Raw genomic sequence first — 26,631 nt, 5'->3', positions numbered from 1 at the left:
AGAGAACAGACTGTGGCGCTTCAGTTTCACCCCCAATGGCATTCGTTATATCGTCTTGATCCGTGAATGTCTTCTACAAAAAACTTCACAAACTCTTCCATTGACGTCTTGTACTGAAAAATATATTGGGACTGTAGTCTGGATATTTTTATCTTTACGAATCACAGAGTAGCGCTTATGGGCGGCTTGCTCTGTAGCTTATGACAGATTTTTTTCTGTGCTTTTATTGATTGATGAATGTAAATATTGAATACTGGTGAAGAAAATTTTTATACCCAAGACCGCATTAAAAACTGTTATTTTATCTACCGGTTTTGACAGGTCAGGTTTTCAGATCTGTAACATTATGTACTTTACTGGCCTTTAAAATTGCTACACTACGAATATGTTATGTTACAGACGCGAAATTTAACCGAGAGGATGAAGATACTGTGATATGCAAATGATTAGCTTCTCAGAGCATTCACACAATGCTGGTGCCGGTGGCGACGCCTACAACGTGCTGACATGAGGAAAGTTTCCAACCGATTTCTCATACACATACAGCAGTTGACCGGCGCTGCCTGGTGAAACGTTGTTGTGATGCCTCGTGTAGGGAGGAGAAATGCGTACCATCACATTTGCGACTTTGATAAAGGTCTGATCGTAGCCTATGGCGATTGCGGTTTATCGTATCGCGACATTGCTGCCTGCGTTGGTCGAGATCCAATGACTGTTAGCAGAATATGGAATCGGTGGATCCCAAAAGCCTCGTATCACTAGCAGTAGAGATGACAGGCATCTTATCCGCATGGCTGCAACGGATCGTGCAGCCAGCCACGTCTCGATCGTTGAGCCAACAGATGGTTACGTTTGCAAGACAACAACCATCTGCACGAACAGTTCGACGATGTTTGCAGCGGCAAGAACTATCAGCTCGGAGGCCATGGCTGCGGTTACCCTTGACGCTGCATCACAGACAGGAGCGCCTGCGATGGTTTCCTCAACAACGAACCTGGGTGCACGAATGGCAAAACGCCATTTTTTGGATGAATCCAGGTTCTGATTACAGCATCATGATGGCCGCATCCGTGTTCAGCGACATCGCGGTGAACGCACATTGGAAGCGTGTATTCGTCATCGCCATACTGGCGTATCACCCGGTGTGATGGTATGGGATGCCATTGGTTACGCGTCTCGGTCACCTCTTGTTCGCATTGACGGCACTTTGAACAGTGGACACTACATTTCGAATGTGTCATGACCCGTGGCTCTACCCTTCATTCGATCCCTGCGAAACCTAACATTTCAGCAGGATAATGCACGACCGCATGTTGCAGGTCCTGTACAGGCCTTTCTGGATACAGAAAATGCTCGACTGCTGCCTTGGCCAGCACATTCTCCAGATCTCTCACCAAATGAAAACGTCTGGTCAATGGTGGCTCAGCAACTGGTTCGTCACAATGCGTCAGTCACTACTCTTGATGAACTGTGGTATCGCGTTGAAGCTGCATGGGCAGCTGTACCTGTACAGGACATCCAAGCTCTGTTTGACTCAATGTCCAGGAGTATCAAGGCCGTTATAACGGGCCGGCCGGAGTGGCCTTGCGGTTCTAGGCGCTACAGTCTGGAACCGAGCGACCGCTACGGTCGCTGGTTCGATTCCTGCCTCGGGCATGGATGTGTGTGATGTCCTTAGGTTAGTTAGGTTTAATTAGTTCTAAGTTCTAGGCGACTCATAACCTCAGAAGTTAAGTCGCATAGTGCTCAGAGCCATTTGAACTATTTCGTTATTAGGGCCAGAAGTGGTTGTTCTGGGTACTGATTTCTCAGGATCTGTGCACCCAAATTGCGTGAAAATGTAATCACATGTCAGTTCTAGTATAATATATTCGTCCAATGAATATCCGTTTATCATCTGCATTTCTTCTTGGTGTAACAATTTTAATGGCCAGTAGTGTATTTACATTTGATTCATCTGCTATAATTATTTTTGTTAGACATTACAAATGAGGAAACGGCAGTTATACATTTAAATACGTTTAAAAACTTTTTTGGTTGCACATGATATTCCATGATGCGTTCATTACTCACGCCATGTTAAAAGTTAAGTGTCAAAAATAAAATTACAAATAGGTTTGTCACAAGTAAAAATGTACACAGCTAAAATGCACCTTCAGCAGCTTCGGATGCGTACATACGCAGTATTCCTTTGATGCTCATCAGTTGTTAAAATCCACATTTATGCAAGTGTTTAAATTTACATGATGAATGAAGTACATCTTGGAACCCTCTTACTCGAAATAGTGTAGCTGAACGGTATTTGGTGTTGTAAAGATGAGCCATGAAAACCGGTCAATAAAAAACAGTTTTGGACGAGATCTTGGCTGCCGGCCGCGGTGGCCGTGCGGTTCTGGCGCTGCAGTCCGGAACCGCGAGGCTGCTACGGTCGCAGGTTCGAATCCTGCCTCGGGCATGGGTGTGTGTGATGTCCTTAGGTTAGTTAGGTTTAAGTAGTTCTAAGTTCTAGGGGACTTATGACCTAAGATGTTGAGTCCCATAGTGCTCAGAGCCCTTTGGACTTTTAGATCTTGGCTGTAAAAAATTTCTTTAAGGTACATACAGATCGTTTCCTCTCATTTCTCTTTACGAGAAACTTCAGCCATATTGGTTGTTTGTATGACTCTCTTCAAGCTGTAGTAAAATTTGTTTCCAGTTCCTAATTCCTACCTGAGAGTATTTAGAAGACTATCAGAAAAATCTAAAAGCTATTAAATTTAAGTTGGAGCACACACTTTATGACCGTAGTTACTTCCGAATAAATATGTTTCGGAAAATGAATTTGCCTTGAGGAACCACAGTTTGCGCCTTATTTCATCCACATTGGTTTCCACGAAGTTTCACCATCATCATTTGGTTTTTTTTTAAATTTTTAATAGCACATACTGTTTATTTATTTATTTTTTATTTTCTGGCTTTCGTAACAGTCCAAACAGCCATTTTAACACTAGAAACGGTATATTACAGTTTGTTGTGACATTAAGTCGTACACAGGTACAAAGTTACACAGGCTTAACAAAGGTTTGATTCCGACATAGAACAAGTCCTACAGCCACAGTATAATGAAACGAGAAAACAAGGCGAAATTGTAACACACGATACACAGTGGTAGTGTGCTATTAAAGTCCTAAACGTAACCATCAGGAAACAATAAACTGCAGTTGGTACACATTTGGGATATTCCCTATACAATCCGTACTCACGACTATTTATCTAAATTAATAAGAAAATGTTTTTTTTATGTCTTGCAAGAATTTTTTCAAAGGCTGAGTACCTGTGGAGGTCTATAAGTACTATCTACACAAAACAGGACAATATTATGCAAGAAACAGATCTGGTCTTACAGCCGCCTATATAGGAACACGCTTTCTAATTATCAAGAGCGTTAGATTAGTACCGCAGGCAGTTATATTTTGATGTTGGAACTGTTGACCAACTCGTACAGTAATTTATACGTTGCTATACCGTTGGATGCCAACAGTGTTTGGAGGCTACTAGGAAAGTGATACCAATAGCCTGCAGAATACTTGCAAGGACATTTATGTGATACGTGTTCTGAGGACACTGTAGGAATGTATGGTTTGGATCTTCTTCCTCTCCACAAACACATAGAGGGCGGCGCTGAGGTTGAGCCGATATAGGTGTTCCTTGAACTTTTCAGTGACTTAATTTCAAAATGGTTCAAATGGCTCTGAGCACTATGGGACTTAACTTCTGAGGTCAACAGTCCCCTAGAATTTAAAACTACTTAAACCTAACTAACCTAAGGACATCACACACATCCATGCCCGAGGCAGGATTCGAATCTGCGACTGTATCGGTCGCGCGGTTTCAGACTGTAGCACCTAGAACCGCTCGGCCAAACCGGCCGGCTGACTTAATTTCAGCCGTGTTATAACTGTCGGGAAGCTCCTTCATGTGTGTGTCTCATTATACCGCGATACTCTTGGAATCAAATGGTTCAAATGGCGCTAAGCACTATGGGACTTAACTTCTAAGGTCAGCAGTCCCCTAGAACTTACAACTAATCAAACCTAATTAACCTAAGGACATCACACACATCCATGCCCGAGGCAGGATTCGAACCTGCGACCGTAGCGGTCGCTCGGTTCCAGACTGTAGCGCCTAGAATCACTCGGCCACCCTGGCCGGCTCTTGGAATCGTGGTTTGAATTAGTGCGTAGTGACTGCCTTTGATCTTAGATATCCTCGACCATTTCTCTTGTCAGTCTGATGACAACCTTTTTCTGAGTATGGCTATCTTATCTGTGAGACGGAATTTATCATACTTTAGAGTTCCATGCCGAGATGCTAGCTTTCCTAGAAAATCTTATTGTTTATTTCCATCTATCCCAGAGTGATCTTTTACCCATACCATCACGATGTTCCGATAGTTCCGCTGCATCCGAAACGCCACGTCGACAATTGCGGCAACTATCGGGTTGGTACTACTAGTGTAATGGCGTCTTATCAGTTGTAGTGCTCACACATTATCAGTGACCATGACCAATGTGTCTGTTGTGGTCGTCTGTGTGAATATCAGACCTTCCAAAATGACAATCAACTCGGCTGTCGTTCTAGTGGAGTGTGGATCTGCTTGTGGTAAGCCTTGTCGTTTGCTTCGGCACTACGAACGCCCTCTCTAGAATTGGACCCATTCGCATACACCACGCATGCATCGTGATAGTGAGACAGGAATTTCTTTGCAGTTGAGATAGACGTTTCTTTGTTCTGAAACGTTAAACCAGCCCTGGCATCAATCTGGAGAGTCGACATTTCGTGTGACCTGTTGTAATTCGGTGTAAGAGGCTTTTTCCACACCTTGTGCCTTAATGCCTGCATCTACACACAGGGTGCGGCGCTTAAATCCCGACAAATTTTAATTTGAATTTCCCGCCATATCGTAGTTCCTCTGGAGGTCGCGGTTGGAATTCTTGAAAGCCATAGGCATTTAGAAAACACTCAAAAGCTCAAAATGACCAAGATGTTACGGAGTACAAGATGTTGCGGAGGACAATCGAAGAGCCTCGATTATGGAAAGTCTTCGCGCTGGGCGTTCGCCCACTGATATAGTTCGAGTTTGCGGGTACCCGAGATCAACTGTTTACGTTGTTATGGTCAAGTATAATGCTTCAGAGAAGTCTGGGGAAGGTTCCGCTAACCCGGTGAGGAAACCTTATTCGAGCAAACGAATGTCACAAACAACAGCAGTCATCGAAAAGGTCCAGGCGCTGATTTCGGAGGACCCGAGGCAGTCGCACAGGTAACTAGCGTCAGTATTGAATGTCGGCGAGCGAACAATGCGTCGGATGGCAGAGAAGGACCTCATACGAGCCATTTAGTCCAAAACTGTCTCTCGGATAACGTTGACATGTTCTCGTCAAAGGAATACTTTCCCACGGAATAGCCCGAATTGGCACGTCCTCGATTACTACGTTTGGAGCGTAGTCGAATGATTTACCAATAGGACGAGGCACCCTAATGTCGCATCTCTACGCACCGCTATCGAAGCAGCATTCGCGGATATGGACAGCGCTGTTTTAAAGAGTGCGTGCGAGCGATTCAGTACAAGTTTGGAGGAGGTCATTGCGCCTGTAGAGGGTTATGTCTAGTAATGTTACTTTTGAAAGATACCACTACTTATATGTTAAAGGATTTTCATTTGTATTTTGTCTTAATAAATTAGCTTTTAAAAAATGTTTCATTTGTCCGAATTTAAGTGCCGCACCCTGCATATTCGCCGAGCTGGTGGAAGTTGTTTATTTATCCAGTACTAATTTCCGGATTTTTTCGTCAAGGGATTCATATGCGTCGAGAAAGAGCCGCAGAAGAATTCCTTGGAGAGAAGTATTCGTCGCAATTTCAACATTGAATCATTCGCTTCAACCAGTAATGCGTTGATTGGGGTTGACACGAACGCCGCAGTAACTATACACAAGGCTTTGCATTGCTTAGTGTCGAGTCTTTCGATATTATTATTCATGTAGCTGTCTGCCATCTGCAATAAAGCTGATATTATGGTGCAGTTTGCCATCTGTAATTTTTGTGGCTACAGCGTTGTCATGACTTTATCAAAACAGTCCTCGCAAACACACACAGTATCGCTATTCACTAAACATAAAAGTTTTACGTTTGTGTTTGTTGTGAGTACACTTTTCGTGGTCATGACCATATGGAAACAAAAAAAAAATAATAATAATAAAAAATAAAAATAAAAAAATGGCGGGAGACAAAACTAACTAAAACAGATGTATTGCAGACGAAAGACAGTTATATGAACAACAGTATGTGCTATTACGAAAATAATTGGCATCTGATAATAATGCTGAAGCATGAAAAAAGAAGAACGTTTTGCTTAGACGGGCAGAATATTTTTCTAGAACATATTTTAACGTAAGAGTTATTACGTAATGTCAGTCTTTGGAATTAGTGTTTTCCATCCACTTGTAAGTTCGAATATTTCCGCAATTTTCTTCTGTGAAATAAACAAAGTATGTGAATTCATTAGACGTTCTCCGCGTTACTTCAGTATGCTACCTTATTCCAAACACATGCGAAATAGTATTCGTTTGTAGCTGACACTCTGTTAGCAGATGTTTGGCGTATGAAATGCAGCTTTCCAATAGTATGCGAACGAATGGAAGCCTTCCGTTGAATTTAGAAGTGGCCAGGTCTGTAAGTGGGTTGTCCACGTAAGAACGCCTACAACGAAAGGAAACTTCGCAGGTTGCGAGGTTATGTGATGTCATTTTAGTGATTACAAAAGAGAGTAAAGTTTATAAAAAAACTTGGGAGTGGAGCACATTAATCAGTATGACGCTACGCCCACTCTGGCCTAGATGCATGCACTTATACGGCGGGAAACGGTGTCAAGAAGTAGTAGTATCTTCTTCTGAGCAATGCTGGCCCACACCTGTCAAACTGGTCTGATGTCCTAGTCACTGGCATTGGGACGGAGTTATGTTCTATAGGGGTCAGATACGGGTATTTTGATGGCAACATGAGTACCTCAGTACCATGCAGACTGACCGTAAAGACATGTGCCATCTCTGGACGCGCTTTGTCCTATTGAAAAATGGCATCACGACGCTGTCGCATGAGATACGACACGCGAGGACGCAGGATGTCCGTGACGCACCGTTGTGCCATCAGATTTGCTAAAATAGTCTGCAACGAATTTAATTAAAAGAGTTAAAACTAAGAGTGCCGAAAATTTAATGTCACTTTAAACTGCAATCAGTCTCTCCCATTTTCACCCACATTACCTACCCTGCACGCAGGCAGGACCGATTATCACACAAGCATCCAAAAAGGACTTTGAATGTTGTGTGATGTTGTTGGCGTCTCTGAGGATACGTATTTTGGTATATCCGTGCTGCCTCTCGACTATTACCATCTACTTGGCCGCATACAAACTCCATCTCAGCTTATTGTCGACATGAATACCGGACCATCCTGCAGCTTAAAGTATGCTGCGTCAGCCACACAGCCTGCAACACACAGGGAACACACGGCACGTGGCCAGAGGAACTGTAATTCGTCAGCGCCATCTACCGTGGCAACGATTCATTTCCGAACACATGTTCTTAGGGCCTTTTTTCCTCCGTTTCACGCAGCAATTCGTCCCTGCAGTTTATTAGTTTTATCTGCAACACTAAGTTTCATGATACCGAGAACTTACAGCGTGTAAGTTGTGTTTACTTTCTGACAGTGACTAGCAGTCTCGTTAAGATTTTTGGTCTCTGGGGAAACATTGCAGTCGTTGGACTATGCAACAAGAATTTGCAGCAAATACGCTATTTATAATTAATACCACAACTACTACAGATAGTACTTAGATTAATATGGAAGTCCCAAACCTTTTAGATAGAGGAACGTTAAAAAACGTTTGGAAATAGCTAGACACGAACCTCCTACCTTTCTCCTTATACTTACGACACCATCGATTACTCTACGGCTTTAATCTGACAGCAGCACCTAGGTTGTGTGGTATACAATGTCTAAAGGTTTTAACTACAGATATCATTATTTTATATTTAATTATGACAAATTGCACCAAAAACGACGAGTTTCGATAAACCATCATTCTGGGTTAGCAGTGAAGCGGTTTACTTTCAGAGCACGAAACATATCTTTTGTTGTAAGATATCGTACCTAAAACGAGTTCGACAGGTCCTCAATGTGCTGGTGCTTTGAAACACCTTATTCTCATTCCACATACGCTATAACATTAAAACCACCAAATATTGAGTTCTGCTGTGTTTGACATAATACAATATGGCGTCTCCTGAGAGCTGCCGCTGATGCAAAAGCGATGCTGCATCTTATTGACCACGTTCCTCTCCACGAAGCAACAATCTACCATAACAGATTCTTCCTCTCACTCTTCGCAATGTAGTGGAGTGTGGAATTCCACATGGTGACGTCACTAGCTCCTCGTCCTCGTCCAGGGACGCCTTCAGGGTATCGGGGCTGTAGAAGAATTTCTCTGCACGGATACGCAAGTCAGCTGCAGTGCCCTCAAGATTGCGTGCAACTCTGTATAAGCGCGGATCCAAAAGGCGGAGTAGGGTCATGCCCATCCAAAAAACATTGTACGAGGGTGTGCTGAAAAGTAATGCCTCCGAATTTTTTATGCGAAAAGTCTTAAGGCTTTTAACATAAAGCATATCTTAATAACATTCTAAATGTTTATTCTTCATGCCTACAATATCCACCCCTCTGGCGCTAGACGGCTCCGAATTGTAGCGTGTAACATAGCTGCGTTTAACATAACTATGACGGTGCTTGAGAAACGGAGTGCTGCAATCGAATTTCGAATTTGAAGAATTCGTCCACACATGGAGCACCCTCTCCTTCAGTATAACAATGGCAGACCACACACGAGCGCTGCGACATCTGCAACAATCCGACACCTAGGGTTGACTGTCATCGGTCATCCTTCAGACAGTCCCGATTTGGCCCCATCCGATTTTTGGCTGTTTCAAAAACTTAAGGAACGCCTTCTAGGACTTCACTGTGAGTCATGAAGCGACGCAGGCAGAGGTGAGGTTGTGGATCCATCAAGAAGTCAAACATTCTACAGTGACTGTATTAACAAAGTGGTCTCTCGTTGGGAAAAATGTGTTTGTCGGTAGAGTTTACTATGTTGAGAAATAAAATTATACACATGAAGAATAAAGATATTCATCATATTCATCACGCTTTCGAGTAGAAGTGTTTATATTTTTACTTGCATTAGTTTCAAAATTTCACAACTAATTTTCTCATTCCCGATCGCCAGACCAAGTTGTTAGGTCGTTTCGGATTTTTTCTCCAGGCCAACTGTGCAATCATGAATTTTCTGCCTACATTTTTTTTGTCTGATACATCGTGTTGTATTATGTCTGCTCCCTTCAGTCATTCTTTTACTGCGCCGATTCAAATTATTGTTTCAGTTTTAGCTTCACTACGGGTTTCGTACAACCTATCTAACTGGTTTGGTTTGTACTATGCCCATAGAATTTTAGCATACGTTTTTACGCACCTGAGAACATGTTAACATACTTTTCAATTTCTTCATCTTCTCTTAGTCATGTTGCTTCTTCAGTATAATTTGGACATAAAATATTTCTGATTACTTTACGTTCTCTCTTATTGGTTATTTAAATCTCTCTTTCGCTTTAAAACGGAGTCTTTGCGCCTTATAAAGTCAGTCTGGTTTCATGAGTCTATTTTAGTGTCCCCGTTTTGTGTATTTTGAGATGCTTATTTTGTTATAGACATCTTTAGCAAGCCTGAAAGCTGATTCCATTTTGTGACAAAGAATTTCGTAATCACTCATTTCCAGACCAGTTTCCTAAATGGTTTCGCCTGGTATTTGAACGGAAGAATTCTAGATTTTCTCGTATTTAGTTTCTAGAATTTTCGGTGCCGGGTTGCTAGATATGTATTTTCTTTTTTAAAATGATATTTCGATTCTTCCTGTCCGTGTTTTGCTTTGTTTTAAGGAATTTATATTGGTTTTCATGCTGTTTGAATGTCCTCACATAGAGTCCCTATCTCCAAAAGCTAAGCAGTCTATCCTAGAATTGTTTCTACCAAAATTATTTTTTTCTTCAATTTTAGGCGCCAGTTTTTATTTTCGCCACTTTTAGATTACTTTTCTAAGATAGAGCTGAAAAGTGATGGAGAGAGTCCCTGATACTGCCTCGCTCCTGCGCCTCTGTTTTAATTTAAAGTTTCGTTATTTCTCCCCTTAATTATGCCTTTAACTTTGTACAGTGTAGTATCCCCAACAATAATTTTAGTAACGTTCTTTCAAAACATGGAAGAGGAACGTATGTTTGACTGAGTCATGACTTTTTTTTAGATCTACGAAGGTACCAAGTTCTTTCTTGTTATAGATTTTTTGCTACCTGAGAATTAGTTTCAGAACTAAAATTTGTTGTGTGTAAGGTCTATTTAGTCTAAAACCTGTTTGATATTCGCCAAATTCGTTTTTCAACGACAACGTCAGGTCTATTTAAACGTTGACAGGTGGTATTGTCGAAGACGTTTTTTCTCAACATTCCGGAAACAGGTTCCTATACGTCTAGGAAGTATCACGAGCGAACCCTTGTTGAATAGTTTATATTGAACCTGATCCATTCCACATATGAATAGCCAACGTATGTTGTAGTAACGATACTTATCTGCAGCTCAAATACCTCTTACTAAAGCACTGTTCACAGTAAGACGGGAAACTGACTGTGGCAATAGACTATTTTCTGATATTGAAATTTAGTAGAATAAATTGATATAATTGAAAATGTCAGCTCTGCATCAGTACTTTATTTACTCTAGCTCTAGCGTAGAGACGATAGCAGGACAAGTACAATACGAGTGCCTAATGAAATGACACTGTCAAAATTAAAATTTCTAATAACATTGGATTTCTCAGAAGGCACTTAATTTAACGGATGAAGTATTGCTTTTGGTGCTTCTTGAGTAAGTTCCTTACTCTAATTTGAACGTGTGTCATTACGAATAGAGCTGCATTTCACTTGGCATATTAACTGCTGAAATAAGTGGGCCGAAACTTTCGGGAATTTCAGATTGACTCAGGCGAACCATGTAGAGCAACAAACAGATTATATCTTTTAAACGATGTGAAATAGTTCGTATCCGTGCTCACTGCGCTAGAAGTATTACGAAGTAATTACTGAAATGAAATTAGTGCAATTTGAGGTCATCAACCAATCAAATTTTTCCCATACTAAATTCTAAAACTGTTTTACTACGGTTCCTTAATGATTGTACCCTTAGCACACCGATTTCCCGCAAAAGAAAAGCCAAGAACAAGAATAACCTGAAAATAAATTGCATTCACATTTACATTCCAAACAGCACTTCCACGCTACAGACACAATCGACAAGAAAATGTAGTTCTGAATAAAATCAATCAGTTAGCTCTCGGAAGTGCAAGGAGCCGTAATTGTTGCTGCTTTTAAAATAATGTAGCCGTTCCCAAGGGATAATTATGCTGATATCGCGCAATGCAGAGGATTATCTGATCTTTAGAAGCAAACAATTTAATCTACTACTGGAAGATAAAGTGGCTTAACATTACTGTATGCATAATTAATAACGTGCAGTGGTGGAATTTCATCTGACAATGAGCTATATGAATGGGATTCTGACCAAGGAGAAATAGAAAACACCACACGGGGAGTAATACACTCTGAGACAAAACAGAAAAGAAAAGAAAAACGACGCACCGGGAAGGAAGTATCTCAATAGGACGAAAATCGGTAGATGTGATGTACCTGTACGGCTAAACAAATGACTGCAATTACAGAAAAATTTGATGATTTATTCAAGAGAAAGATCTTCACAAATTTTGCTAGTCAATAATGCGTAGGTCCACCTCTGGCCCTTGTGCAGGCAGTTATTCGGAGCGTTAGATAGTTAAAATTCCGAGCTGGTTGGGGGCCTTGTCCATGATGCTCCACAAATTCTCAATAGGGGAGAGATCCAGGTAGGGTTTGGCAACCACGAAGACAACCAGTAGAAACTCTCGCCGTGCCGAAATGTAAACCCAGAATGGCTTGCCATGGAGGGCAACTAACATGGCTGTAAACGTACCGCTGTGCCGTGTGGGTGCAGCGGATGACAAGCAAATGGGTGTTACTATTAAAAGAAATGGTATCACAGACGATTACCCCTGATTGGCCGCTATCGACAGGGGATCTCAAGTTGATTCCGTATTTCTAGATTTCCGGAAAGCTTTTGACACCGTTCCTCACAAGCGACTTCTAATCAAGCTGCGGGCCTATGGGGTATCGTCTCAGTTGTGTGACTGGATTCGTGGTTTCCTGTCAGGAAGGTCGCAGTTCGTAGTAATAGACGACAAATCATCGAGTAAAACTGAAGTGATATCAGATGTTCCCCAGGGAAGCGTCCTGGGACCTCTGCTGTTCCTGATATATATAAATGACCTGGGTGACAATCTGAGCAGTTCTCTTAGGTTGTTCGCAGATGATGCTGTAATTTACCGTCTAGTAAGGTCATCCGAAGACCAGTATCAGTTGCAAAGCGATTTAGAAAAGATTGCTGTATGGTGTGGCAGGTGGCAGTTGACGCTAAATAACGAAAAGTGTTAGGTGATCCACATGAGTTCCAAAAGAAATCCGTTGGAATTCGATTACTCGATAAATAGTACAATTCTCAAGGCTGTCAATTCAACTAAGTACCTGGGTGTTAAAATTAGGAACAACTTCAGTTGGAAAGACCACATAGATAATATTGTGGGGAAGGCGAGCCAAAGGTTGCGTTTCATTGGCAGGACACTTAGAAGATGCAACAAGTCCACTAAAGAGACAGCTTACATTACACTCGTTCGTCCTCTGTTAGAATATTGCTGCGCGATGTGGGATCCTTTCCAGGTGGGATTAACGGAGGACATCGAAAGGGTGCAAAAAAAGGGCAGCTCGTTTTGTATTATCACGTAATAGGGGAGAGAGTGTGGCAGATATGATACGCGAGTTGGGATGGAAGTCATTAAAGCAAAGACGTTTTTCGTCGCGGCGAGATCTATTTACGAAATTTCAGTCACCAACTTTCTCTTCCGAATGTGAAAATGTTTTGTTGAACCCAACCTACATAGGTAGGAATGATCATCAAAATAAAATAAGAGAAATCAGAGCTCGAACAGAAAGGTTTAGGTGTTCGTTTTTCCCGCGCGCTGTCCGGGAGTGGAATGGTAGAGAGATAGTATGATTGTGGTTCGATGAACCCTCTGCCAAGCACTTAAATGTGAATTGCAGAGTAATCATGTAGATGTAGATGTAGATTGTCGGTTGTATCGTGGGCGGCAGTCAGGTTAGTATCACACCGCTGTTTGGGGCATCTCGAGATACGTCTTCGACCTGGAATCTCATTAACTGGAGAAGGATTGCATTCAGTGAAGAGACCTGTTTCGAATTGAGCACTAATGACCCTAAGACGTATCTGGAGACACCCCAGATAATGGTGGGATACCAACCTGACTCCTCGAAGTTACCGCGAATTCTTTCGAAACCGTACTGATGGAGAGAGAGCATTTGGAGGCTCTGTAGATTGCTTCGCAAGAACGTCATCAATGAGTGCATTCTCCTCTATACCACACTGGAAGCCATAGCAGTACGAGTGTTAATGACGCCAGCGATCACCACTTATAACGTTTATTTATCTCCAGGCAGTGCATTTACCTGTCTTGAGATGACACCTACAATCGAGCGACTCACTCTCCACCCCCTTTCACCCTTTTCTCCTGATTGGGGATTTCGGTGCATACCACCCCCAGTGGGGAAGTACCAAATGGCTCTGAGCACTATGGGACTTAATATCTGAGGTAATCAGTCCCCTAGAACTTAGAACTAATTAAACCTAACTCACCTAAGGATATCACACACATCCATGCCCGAGGCAGGATTCGAACCTGCGACCATAGTAGTCGCGCGATTGGTGAGTGAGCGCCTATATCCGCTCGGCCACAGCGGCCGGCGGGAAGTACCACTTCGACTGGAAGTGGTCTTATGACTGACCAGCTTTTTTCTGGTCTTGGCCGGCCTTGACCGCCCAGTGGTTTATCCTATTCTCAAGATTTGTTTACCAAGCAGTTTTACTGTCTACAATGCAGAGTGAGCAGCCGATACAGCGTTCCGTACTGTAGGGGAGGAGAAAGAATGCGGGTGTTGACCGTTTATTGCTCTCTCTCTCTCTCTCCTCCCAATTCCCCATCACCATTATGACTTGCCACCACGTTTACTTCCAAGGTATTCAAAGGCACCATGACAGTTTGGGACTTGGCGAAAATTATTGCGGCTCACCTGCCTCCTTCCATATTTGACGACTTCCCCGGCGGCGATAGCACCTTCTAGCATGACAACTGCATGTGCCACATGGCCAAAATTTTGCTGTAGCGGTTCGAGGAGCGTCAATCATGCTGATGTCTTGGCCAACAAATTGGCCTGATCTGAAGCAGATGAAAGCATGGACGGTATAGTGCGCCAGCTCCACGTCCACAAACCAGCGGCCCATAATTTAAGGGATTTGTGTGACCGTTGAGGCTGACATCTGGTGCCACATATCTGCAGACACCTATCAAGGAGTTATACAGTCTGTGCCACACATTACCGCTGCTTCAGTGAGTTCCAAAGACGGACGTACAGGCAGTTAAGCATGTGGTCGTAATGTTTTAGCTAATCAGTATTGTAACGTTCTTTATATAATTTTTAAATAAATGAATGAAGAGTTTGAGCAACTGATTTTACTTATTAACGTTCTTTAAAATATCTCTTCTTTGTAATACAGAAATACAGTCATCGAAAAATACATTCAGCCCCTTAAGCACTGAGTCCACAGGTCCTGTTAAAAACTGATAACTTTGGGCCCTGTGCACATAACAAATAAACACAATTGTCTTATCTCTGAAGCAGCAACGGAGGATCGCGATATATTATGATCTCTCATGAAGAAGAATAAAATATACTAGCTACAGCTCAGCGGCGTGCAATGCTGGCCGTAATACTTTGAAATGTGCATGAAATTCTTTCGGCTGATAAATGAAAACATTTAAGAATTATTTAGTGTCTTTGAAAAACGTATGACCTGGCCAGGGCCTGGCCTGGTTCTGATTGAGATGAATTACTTATAATGATTTTTTTCAATAGTGAAACTGTATTCGAAGTTAAGTTTGGCTTTTCAAAACATCCGACAATTGAAATTACATTATTCAGAAAAATTACATCCTTTTTGGTAATTGAATCATAAAGACAGATCATTAAATTACGTATAGCTGTGTTAACAAATCTAAGGAACCTCACAAAAAGGAAACATCTAACTAGCTTTTACATCAAATGTTTACATACATTCTGGGGATATTCAGCAATTGAAAATTATCAGCCAACTCATCTACACTAATGCGCTGGTAAAACGAGAGTCATAAATTTTTGACATCTTCACCTTGCTTGCGAGAAAACTTCAGCTTCCACATTCATACCTCCAACAATACATGTACTCGTAATTCCTACATTATAATCTAACACCTAATGGCTTCACAGATCACACCACAAATACAGCCTACTCCATTCTCTTTCGCTCACAGACAGCTAGCCACTGCTGCGCGCCAAGCGCTTTCTTACTCTAACACTGCAGTCGCAGACCAGAAACAGTATCTTTGGCTCTGCGGTCGTACACATTTGGCGATCCGCTTTATAAAGCCTATCAGAGACATGTATCATTTATAATATAACGGTTTCATTTTAGTTTACATTAGCAATATTATCATATTCGGGTGCCACATGTAAGTGTACCCCATTAGACTCCTTTCAATATATGTACGTATGTATGTATGCGTCAAGAGTTTCAAAAAAAAAAAATCGGACATGTAAGAGTAGGACTCGCGATCTGAGGGCTCAGTTCAAACATAATTAGTATACAGCTAGTTCATCTACAAGTTTTAATGAATGAGTTTGCGAGTATCTAAACATGTGGTATAGATGGTCATATCATTGCATTGACTTAGAAGCTTAACTTTTGTAAACCGCCAAGGGATCGCAGACCGTAGTATTTAACGTAAATTCCAGCTTGATGCCTCTAGCCGTTGCTGAGAAGAAGGGATCTTAACAGATGGACAGACAGATAGACAGACAATAAAATGATCTTGTAAGGATTCCGTTTTCACCGACTGAGAAATGGTTCAAATGGCTCTGAGGACTATGGGACTCAACTTCTGAGGTCATGTCCCCTAGAACTTAGAACTACTTAAACCTAATTGACCTAAGGACATCACACACATCCATGCCCGATGCAGGATTCGAACTTGCGACCGTAGCAGTCACGCGGTTCCAGACTCAAGCGCCTAGAACCGACTGAAAAAAGGAACACTAAAAAAATTGTACACTTGTAATGAAGACCACAATACACAGAACGCATTAAAAAATCGTTTGTCTTATAAAAAATAATGATAAATCGACGAAATATTAAGTTCTCGCCGAGACTGAGCAGACAGTATTTTCTTTCTTACAGCCAGCAGCCGTTAAAAAAAACCGTGACTATCGCTATAAAGAAATTAAAGCAAAGTACGCACAAGAAGTGACATAAAATCACTGGTCAAAGCTGACGGCCAGTATCGCAAACCCCTTCGTAAATGGTTCCGTGACTGTTCTCGTGCTTGTGGAAAACTTTTCCAGAATCAGTACTTGCTACGGATCTAGGCACACTGGTTACCATCATATCCAAGTAATTGAATAAGATACTGCTACAGATAATTCGGGAGTCCTCTCTTTCCACAGAGCTTTCTGATTTTAACTAACGCTCCTCAGGCACATTCTCGTTCCGTTGTTCCAGCATTGAAGGGATATGACAACATCAATTGTACCTCATCAGGTGAAAGTGATTTGCTGCGAGCACTCCAGCTGGTTGACAACCTGGTAGGTTTCGCCTCATTCTTCTGCTAGAGAGTGTCCAATAGTTGCAGCCGGTAACTGTTTGGTATGCTGTACTGGGATTCACGAATGACTGGAGCCCTGGTTCAAAGTTCCCACTCTTCCCATGGATGGTGGGCTGCTGACAGGGTGCAAACATTAATTTAATAACATAGTAACAGCATACAGAAAGGCTGAAACAACTTTCGGTGAAATTAAAAGCAAGTGCGGTAACATTAAGAGTGCAACGAGAATTCCGCTATTAAATGCAGAAGAGGGAGTGAGTAGGTGGAAAGAATATACTGAAGACCTCTACAAGAGGGAGAACTTGTCTGATAACGTGATAGAAGAAACAGTAGTAGATATAGAAGAGATAGGATATCTAGTATTAGAATCAGAAATTAAAAGACCATTGGGTGACTAGAGAGCAAATAAGGATAAGGGATCGATAACATTCAATCGGAATTTATAAAATCATTGGGGGGATGTGGCAACAAAACAACTATTCACCTTGGTCGGTAGAATGTATGAGACTGGCGATATACCATCAGACTTTCCGAAAAACATCGTTGACCCAATTCCTAATATAGAAAGAGCCGACATGTGCGAGAATTATCGCGCAATCAGCTTAACAGCTCGTGAATCCAAGTCGATGACAAGAATAATTTACAGAAGAATGGAAAAGAAAATTTTGGATGTGTTAAATGACGGTGAGTTTGTCTTTAGGAAAGGTAAAGGCATCAGAGAGGCTGTTCTGACGTTGCGGTTGAAAATGGAAGCATGACTGAAGAAGAATGAAGATACGTTCTTAGGATTTGTTGTCCCGGAAAAATTGTTCGACTATGTAAAATGGTGCAAGATGTTCGAAATTCTGAGAAAAATAGGGGTAAGCCATAGGGAAAGACGGGTGATATACAATATATACAAGAACCAACAGGGAACAATAAGAGTAGCAGATGAAGAACGAAATGCTGAGATTAAAAAGGGTATAAGACAAGAATGTAGTCTCTAGCCCCTTCTGTTCTATCTATATGTCGAAGAAGCAATGACGGAAATGAAAGAAAAATCCAAGAGTGGGATTAAAATTCAAGGTGAAAAGATATAAGTCATAAGATTCGCTGATGACATTGCTATCGTCGGTGAAAGAACAGGAGAATTATGGTCTGCTGAATGGAACGAACTGTCTGAAGAGTACACAATATGGACGGAGCGTAAATCGAAGAAAGACGAACGTAATGAGAAGGAACAGAAATGAGAACAGTGGGAAACTTAATCTCAGACCTGGAGATCACGAAGTAGACGAAGTTAAGGAATTCTGCATCCTAGGAAGCAAAACAACCCACGGTAACGGACAGAGCGAGGAGGACGTAGAAAGCAGGCTAGCACTGGCGAAAAGGGGGTTCCTGGTCAATAAAAGTCTACTATTATCAAACATAAGCCTTCATTTGAAGAAGAAATTTCCGAGAATGTACGCTTGGAGCACAACATTGCATGGTACTGAAACATGGACTGTGGGAAAACCGGAACAAGAGAAAATCTAAGCATCTGAGATGCGGTGCTACAGCAGAATGTTGAAAATGAGATGAACTGATAAGATAAAAATGAGTAGATTCTCCGCAGAATCGGTGAGGAGTGGAAACATGGAAAACACTGACAAGAAGAAGGGAGAGGATGATAATAAATCTGTTAAGACATGGGGGAATAACCGCCGTGGTACAAGAAAAGCTGTAGAGGGTAAAAACTAAAGAAACACAGAGACAGGAGTACCTTCAGCAAATAATTGAGGACGTAAGTCGCAGCTGCTACTCTGAGACGAAAAGGTTCACACAGGAAACGAATTCGTGGCGGGCGCATCAAACCATTCAGAAGTGTACGTAATGACTAAAAAAAAAAGTTTCGCTAAGACATGGATATGAATAATGCAGAACTGTTTACTCACTCACAACATGCCACTCGATTCGAACTGGCTAGTGGACCGAGTTCAACTCGACGCACTCTCGAACTCGACGAAAACGTATCCAAATAATTCAAGACGGTTAGAGCGGCGAACTTCTATTGAACGGCCGTTGTCAGGCAACAGCCGCGTGCTCCTACAATGAGGTCATCCGCAGCAGGAACAAATTGTTAGGCCTCTAATATAAAGCAGAGACAAACTCTTAACGCATTCAAGTCATGCTTTTCTGTGATAGCAAAGCTGCGTAATGTAGCCGGTTAATATGGTAAAGCTTTCTCATTCGCTTTGTGTGTGAATAGTTCAACGATCGGAATAGCGTATTTTGCTAGGACGCGCGCCTGATGTCACAAAATTTTGAGATTCGCCAAAAACATATAAACAAAAACATATAAACATATTAAAGGCTTATTTGCCTTGTGATTTAGTAGCGATCTAAAGTATAACATTAGAAAAACTCTTATTAACAATTTTTAGTTACTTTAATTATTATTAAAACTGTTATTTATGTTTATGTAAGGTTTGACACCGTAGACTGTTGCGCTAACTAAAGAATGTTTGATGATTTACAAGCTAGTTATGATGATCTCGCTAGTAATAGTTTGTCTCACGACAGTGTTTAACAAAATCGAAAATACGTGAAATAATTAGGATTTGGCCGCAGTATAAAATCATACAAAATGAGCCACCGTAGCGAAAAGATCACGTCAACAGTAATTAGTTTACACAATATTATACTTTCACAATTTAGGGTATTTTCCGGCGTAAAAAATATAACACAACGCAATAAATTTATTTTGGCTTCACATAATTGTTAAAAATTTCCCAGTCTTCAATAAATTTTTTTTATAAGAAATGAACTAGACTTTATGATCTGCCTAATAAAATGGACTTAGTACACCAAACCAAAACGAGAATAATATTTAATATTTCTTAGAAAACACGTCCAGAATGCTTAGCTACCGGTATTTATCCTACAGAGTATAGCATAATGAGAATATCAGTGCAAAAGGGAATCAAATCATAACAAGAAAGTTTTGAGGAAAATAGACAAAAAAGTTTTTGCTGAATAGTTAACTACAGCAAAAATTTTATGACATTTAAAATTTTTTAATTGTAGAAAATATTTTTATAACGAGTTCTCATAATGAATAAGGGCAAATTTAAGTGCTATTAGACGCTCCCGTGAATAGAAAAGTAAAATTTTGGATTTGCGCTGAATGTATTGTACTTGTATCTTCCTATTTATTCCAGACTTCAAATTTTATTAAGAAAACAGTACAGAAAATACATTTCCTTAATATATACTTATAATTTTATTCCCTGCGTCTGGTTCTAACAAATATTTCCACTCAGGATAGATTCCAAGGAAAATGTATCCACTTTCACATTTCTGCTGCGGAAAAACTGAGGAAGTTCTTGTGTTAATGTCACATGGTAATTTCTTGACAAAATGGTGACGCACATACGGAATATATAGCAGTAAATCCCCCGTGTCCTTTTTCTTCACTTTTGTTACTGGTCGACGTTTGGTATTAAGAGGGCCATGCTGGATGTTAAAAATGTATGTCATGGAATAGCCGACCTTCTGTCTTAAGTCCGCTTTGTCAAATTGCATATCAGGGTTCGGACTGTGCTTGAACATCAGGGTGAAAGGAGATTCTGTTTCATAACGTAACGATCGCATAGTAAGCCAGTTGGTACCATAACCATCGACCTTTTTTCTGAGTGTTACTGAATTACCCAAGTTTCTGGAGGATAAAAATTCTGAGAATATCATTTGAATCGCCTCAGTTCTGGGGTACGTTTTATTTGCTTGCCTAACGATACCCATCCAATCAAGATGTGTTTAACAGTGCGAAATTTTCCTAGTGGCTTTCTCCACTAAACCAAAATCGCTGTCGTTTGGTATATCAGAATTTCCTCTTACCAAGAATTTGTGATCAATGTCTGAGACGTGGCGCTTGGATCTTGACTTAGCTTCGTGAAAGACATTTTTTAGATTTCCTGTTTTTGATGGTACAACAATCTGAGCATAAGATTGGTTTTTTATATTTAGATCTAACTTTAATCCTTAAGAAATACTTGAAGCTAATTCCTTTAGGATATCTGGAACCAACTCTCTGTCGTGACCTCATAATCCTACCGGGCTGAACACGTCCCCGAAGAGAAACATTTTGCGCACTGTAAACATTAAATTTCCAGAAGGAATGAAATATGTCTTGTCTCTCTTCCTCTTCGAGTTGACTGTGGCATTGCGGCATGGAGCGGGGGAGCTTTTAGCTGGATCTCTTCTTCATAGTACATTCCTGCCCACAGTTGCGCTGCCATTGCCTAGTACTCCTCTTCCAGTTCTCAGGCTGTCAAGAACGTTTTCTTCATCTGATGTCTGCTCCATCTTGATGGCAGACGTTATTGTCAGCTGGTGCAGCAGAAGCATCACTTCCTCGGCAGCTGTGTCCTCACCTCCATTCAAAGAAAAATATGCAAGAACTGTGAAGGTACCATAAGCTATTGTTGTCACATATTTAGGCTCAACAGCCCAGTCCGGTTATTAACTCCTTAGTTAATTGCCACTTATCAAACTTCCAAAGTAATTATTAGCTTTCCTGAGCTAAAAACCCTGACATTAACATCAGTCCGATTCAATTAGAGCTCACACACCGATACCTCGACGTGAATCTTTCACGCTCTGGACGCACCTTCATATATAGTACTTAAAAACGGAATAAGTCGAAAATGATTAAAAATGAACTTGACATCTTGGGTTGTCGGGTGTTCTGCCGGATATCAGCGTCGTACTTGCACGATATTTCGGTCACGTAGCTCGAGACCTTCATCAGGTGCGACCTGAGACTGCTCCTCGAGTGGACCTACGTACACAACAGCCAAGTACCTGAAAGGTCTCCTGGCTCCATATGTGGGGAAATGTATTCACCACATCCGCAACTCAGAAGATTTCCTGCAACGCCTCAAGCAACTGCACATCACAGATTCGGACATCATGGTTAGTTTTGATGTGGTATCGCTGTTCACCAGGGTCCCACTGAAGGACTCACTAGAACTGATTGCAGAGAAATTTGATGGTGCTCTGTTGGACCTGTTCAGTCATACACTGACATCCACGTATTTCCTGTACAGAAACCAATATTACGAGCAAACTGAAGGTGTAGCTATGGGCAGCCCACTGTCCCCTGTGGTTGCCAACATGTTTATGGAGAGTTTTGAGGAGAGGGCATTGGAGACAGCCACATTTAAACCCACATGCTTCTTTAGGTATGTGGATGACACCTTCGTGATCTGGCCACATGGGATGGACAGGCTCAATGAGTTTCTTGAACATCTTAACTCATGCCACCCTAATATCAAGTTCACCATGGAACTGGAAAAGAATGGCCAGCTGTCATTTCTGGATGTACTAGTCCAGAGGAAAGCAGATGGATCAATTGGCCACAGTGTGTACCGAAAACCTACACACACTGATTTATATCTGCAGGCCAGCAGTTGTCACCACCCTGCACAGAAGAATGGGGTTCTGAAGACTTTAGTCCACAGAGCACGTGCCCTATCAGACCAAGAGAATCTACCCATAGAGATAGAACGTCTCAAAACAGTTTTCTCCAAGAATGGATACATGGACAGACAAATTGAGAGGGCACTCCGACCAGCCACTATACCACAGGTTCCTGAAGAAGACCAAGATGAAGCAAGGAAGGTGGCATATCTGCCCTATGCTGGCTCTATTTCTGCCAGAATCAGTAGGATCCTGCGTAAACACAATATCAAGTGTGTTTTCTGTCCATCCAACAAGATCGGGGGACTGCTGGGGAGTGTCAAAGACGACCTGGGGTTACGAAAACCAGGGATTTACAATATACCTTGTCAATGTGGCATGTCCTACATTGGCCAGACGACAAGAACTGTGGAGATCAGGTGCAAAGAACATCAGAGGCACACTAGATTAAGACAGGTGACTAAGTCAGCCATTGCTGAACACTGTCTAGAACTAGATCATGCCATGAAGTATGAGGATACCAATATTCTAGCACGAACACCCAGATTTTGGGACAGTGTTATAAGAGAATCGATTGAGATTAAAGTGGCTGACGATCTTATGAATCGTGACACAGGGTACCAGCTAAGCAGAGCCTGGGATCCGGCTCTGGAATTGTTAAAGGAGCAACGGGGCCAGCTGCAACACTACACAAACAGAAGAACCAGAGAAATGGAGATGGTAAACGAGCCCCTGACGGACTGCCAGGAGCACCAGACCGAAGATGGAACACCCAGAAGTGGGACTGGTGGGCGCGGACCGCAGAGGGAACATCCAGAGCCGCAGCAGACGAAAAACGGAGCGGGAACGCTCCAACAGGTCGTGGTGAGCGGGCGCGGACCGCAGAGGGAACGCCTGGTACCCCAGACCGTAGATGAAACCCCCAGGATCGGGTCTGGTGGGCGCGGACCGCAGAGGGAACACCTAAAACCGCAGCGGACGGAAAACGGAGAAGCAACGCTCCAGCAGGTCACAGGGAATGGGCGCGGACCACAGAGGAAGCGCCTGCAGCCGTTGGTGGAGGGGGAAGGCCATAGGCATAAATACTGGACCAGGTCCACTTGAGGAGCAGTCTCAGGTCGCACCTGATGAAGGTCTCGAGCTACGTGACCGAAATATCGTGCAAGTACGACGCTGATATCCGGCAGAACACCCGACAACCCAAGATGTCATTAGATCGCCGGGAAAGCCTGAAGAGTTACAAAAATGAACTTGATTCCCATGTGCTGTAAACACCCCAAATATCACTATCACTTGACGCATAAAAGACTGTACCTCAGGTGACGCTTCGTGTAAGTCCAAGACAAAATACACAGTTCCTAATTTGATTATAGTTGTATCTATTCTTGGTAATTACGTCCGACAATCTACATTTCGCAGCGGTATTATTTTATGGAAGTGACTTACTTATCTCTGTGTAAAAGGCAGTCGCAGCAAAAGACGGCATCACTAATAAAGCACGTAAAGTCCTGCGTATAAACTGCTACGAGTCCCGAATCTTTGTAAGTGTCATGAGTTTCGGAAGCAGATTTCAAAATCGCGACTCACTGGCTACGAATGGAATTATCTCTAGCAGTAAAGATATGTGGTTCCTCTTAAATCACCAACACAAGATTGTACTCCAACCCGTTTCAAGCTTCAGAATGCCACTTTCATAGTCGACTTCAGGGAGAGAGAAGGTTTTTTATCATAGGGCAGTTGCCAGTCTTAATCCCTAGTTTCGAGTATGAAAGTAATGTTATAGACTTCGAGACAGCGGATTACGTTCATTTCCTCTATGTACAATAACGGTGCTTGTAACATACATCTATAAAAACTGAAATTCGCGATATTGAGGTTCCACAGTAATACTTATTTTATGAAGCCGGTTCTCAACGAATTATAAAATAAATGTCATTGTGGAACATAACTACTGTGTATTACAGTTTTTAATATGTCTACGTTTCTTCAAGTACCGACGGAAAATTCCATGAACGTGACAAATTTATTCATAATTTGCCTTCAACAAACTTAATTTACGTCGTATTTCGAAGCAATACTCTGCAGTTAGCCAAAAGAGTAAACATGGAAAAACCTTTTATTTTGTGAGCGGAGGGCTGCAACAAGTTTTACACTAACTAGGGGAGCATTCACTGGGCAGTTGGCACACATTCTCAGATTCGTTTATGTGTCGTTCTCATTACATCATTTTTATATTTTTTCGAAGAATTGGGGAATGATGAATGTTTCGTATCCTGGATTGTTCATTTCTGGAAGTCCATTTATATGTATACTGTAGAATGAAAACATAGTTCATAAGAATGCAATGAAATTGTACGCTGTAAGAGCAAAGTGTTGGTTATCGCAGACATCACCTGCATGTGCCTGTTTATGTTTCTCCATAAATGTGTAGATACGATTCTCTTTTTCTACAAGCGGATCCTGTCTTGGCCACTATTTGACTTATTGCCTTTTGGTTTTTGTGCCGAGATGTTCGGCCAACGGTTTTAAAACTACTTTCCTGACCTTCGGCCAGCACCAGTGGCTGGTATCTTCTAAGATTCAGCTTCCATTGCTGATGGCGGACAGAGGTCGAGTTCGCTGCCGGAGATTATACCCTGAAGAGCAAAAGAGACTGGTACACCTGCCTAACATCGTGTAGCGCCAACGCGAGCACGGAGAAGTGCCGCAACACGACGTGGCATGGACTCGACTACTGTCTGAAGTAGTGCTGGAGGCAGTTCACACCATGAATCCTGCAGGGCTGTCCATAAATCCATAAGAGTACGACGGGTTGGAGATCTCTTCTGACCAGAACGTTGCAAGGCACCCCAGATATCGTCACTAACGTTCATGTATGGAGAGTTTGGTGGCCACCGGAAGTGTTTAAACTCAGAAGAGTGTTCCTGGACCCTCTCTGTAGCAATTCTGGACGTGTGGGGTGTCACATTGTCCAGCTGGAATTGCCCAAGTACGTCGGAATGCACAATGGATATGAATGGATGCAGGTGACCAAACATGATGCTTTCGTACGTATCACCTGTAGGAGTCGCATCTAGACGCATCAGGGGTCCCATATCACTCCAACTGCATACGCCCCACACCATTACGGAGCCTCCATCAGCTTGAACAGTGCCCTGTGGCAGGGTCCATGGATTCCATACCCGTACATATCCATCCGCTCGATAAATTTGAAACGAGAATCGTCTGGCCAGGCAACATGTTTCCAGTCGTCAACAGTCCAATGTCGGTGTTGACGGGCCCAGGAGAGGCGTAAGGCTTTGCGTCGTGCAGTCGTCAAGGGTACACTAGTGGGCCTTCGGTTCCGAAAACCCATATCGAGGACGTCTCGTTGAATGGTTCGCACGCTGATGCTTGTTGATGGTCCAGCACTGAAATCTGTAGCAATTTGCGGAAGGGTTGCACTTCTGTCACGTTAAAGGATTCGCTTCTGTCAGAGTTGGTCCCGTTCTTGCAGGATCTTTTTCCGGGATCAGCGATGTCGGAGATTCGATGTTTTACTGGATTCCTGATATTCACAGTACACTCGTGAAATGGTCGTACGGTAAATTCCGCACTTCATCGCTGCCTCCGACATGCTGTGTCCCATAGCTAGTGCGCCGACTATAACACCACGTTCAAACTCACTTAAAATTTGATAACCTGCAGTAACCGATCCAACAACTGCGCCAAACACTTATTGTCTTATACAGTATAGACGTTGCCGACCGCAGCGCCGTATTCTCCCTGTTTACATATCTCTGTATTTGCGCTTCCGGGTATGTTACTATCGCTTCAAGCCTGAGAGCCTTTCCTTGGCCATTACCGTTGTGGTTCTCCTCGTGATAACTGCAAGGGTCGTCCGCTGCGGTACGGGTATCCACAACATGTTTAACTTCGGGCTTTCTTCTTGAAATGATAGTCATATTTGTGAATTCCGATGGTTCTTCTGAAGAAACGAGCGTAATAGCTCTCCACAGTGAAAGCTATGTACAAAGCATGTAATACTTTCCCGACATTCCGAAGGGGTCTCGTTTGCCTATGCGAGTACGCAACGTAAAAACTGTTTACAAACCGACCAAGAAGATCAAAAAATGTCTCCGATTGACGAAGAACATTAGGGGCCCACTGGTAGTGTCGGGTGTATAACGCATATTATGTGCAAGGTGGAAGACCGTACG

Source organism: Schistocerca serialis, chromosome 6 (genome assembly GCF_023864345.2).
Source record: "Schistocerca serialis cubense isolate TAMUIC-IGC-003099 chromosome 6, iqSchSeri2.2, whole genome shotgun sequence".
Taxonomy (NCBI): Eukaryota; Metazoa; Arthropoda; class Insecta; order Orthoptera; family Acrididae; genus Schistocerca; species Schistocerca serialis.
The sequence above is the reverse complement of the archived record's forward strand: the minus strand, read 5'-3'. Positions refer to the sequence as shown.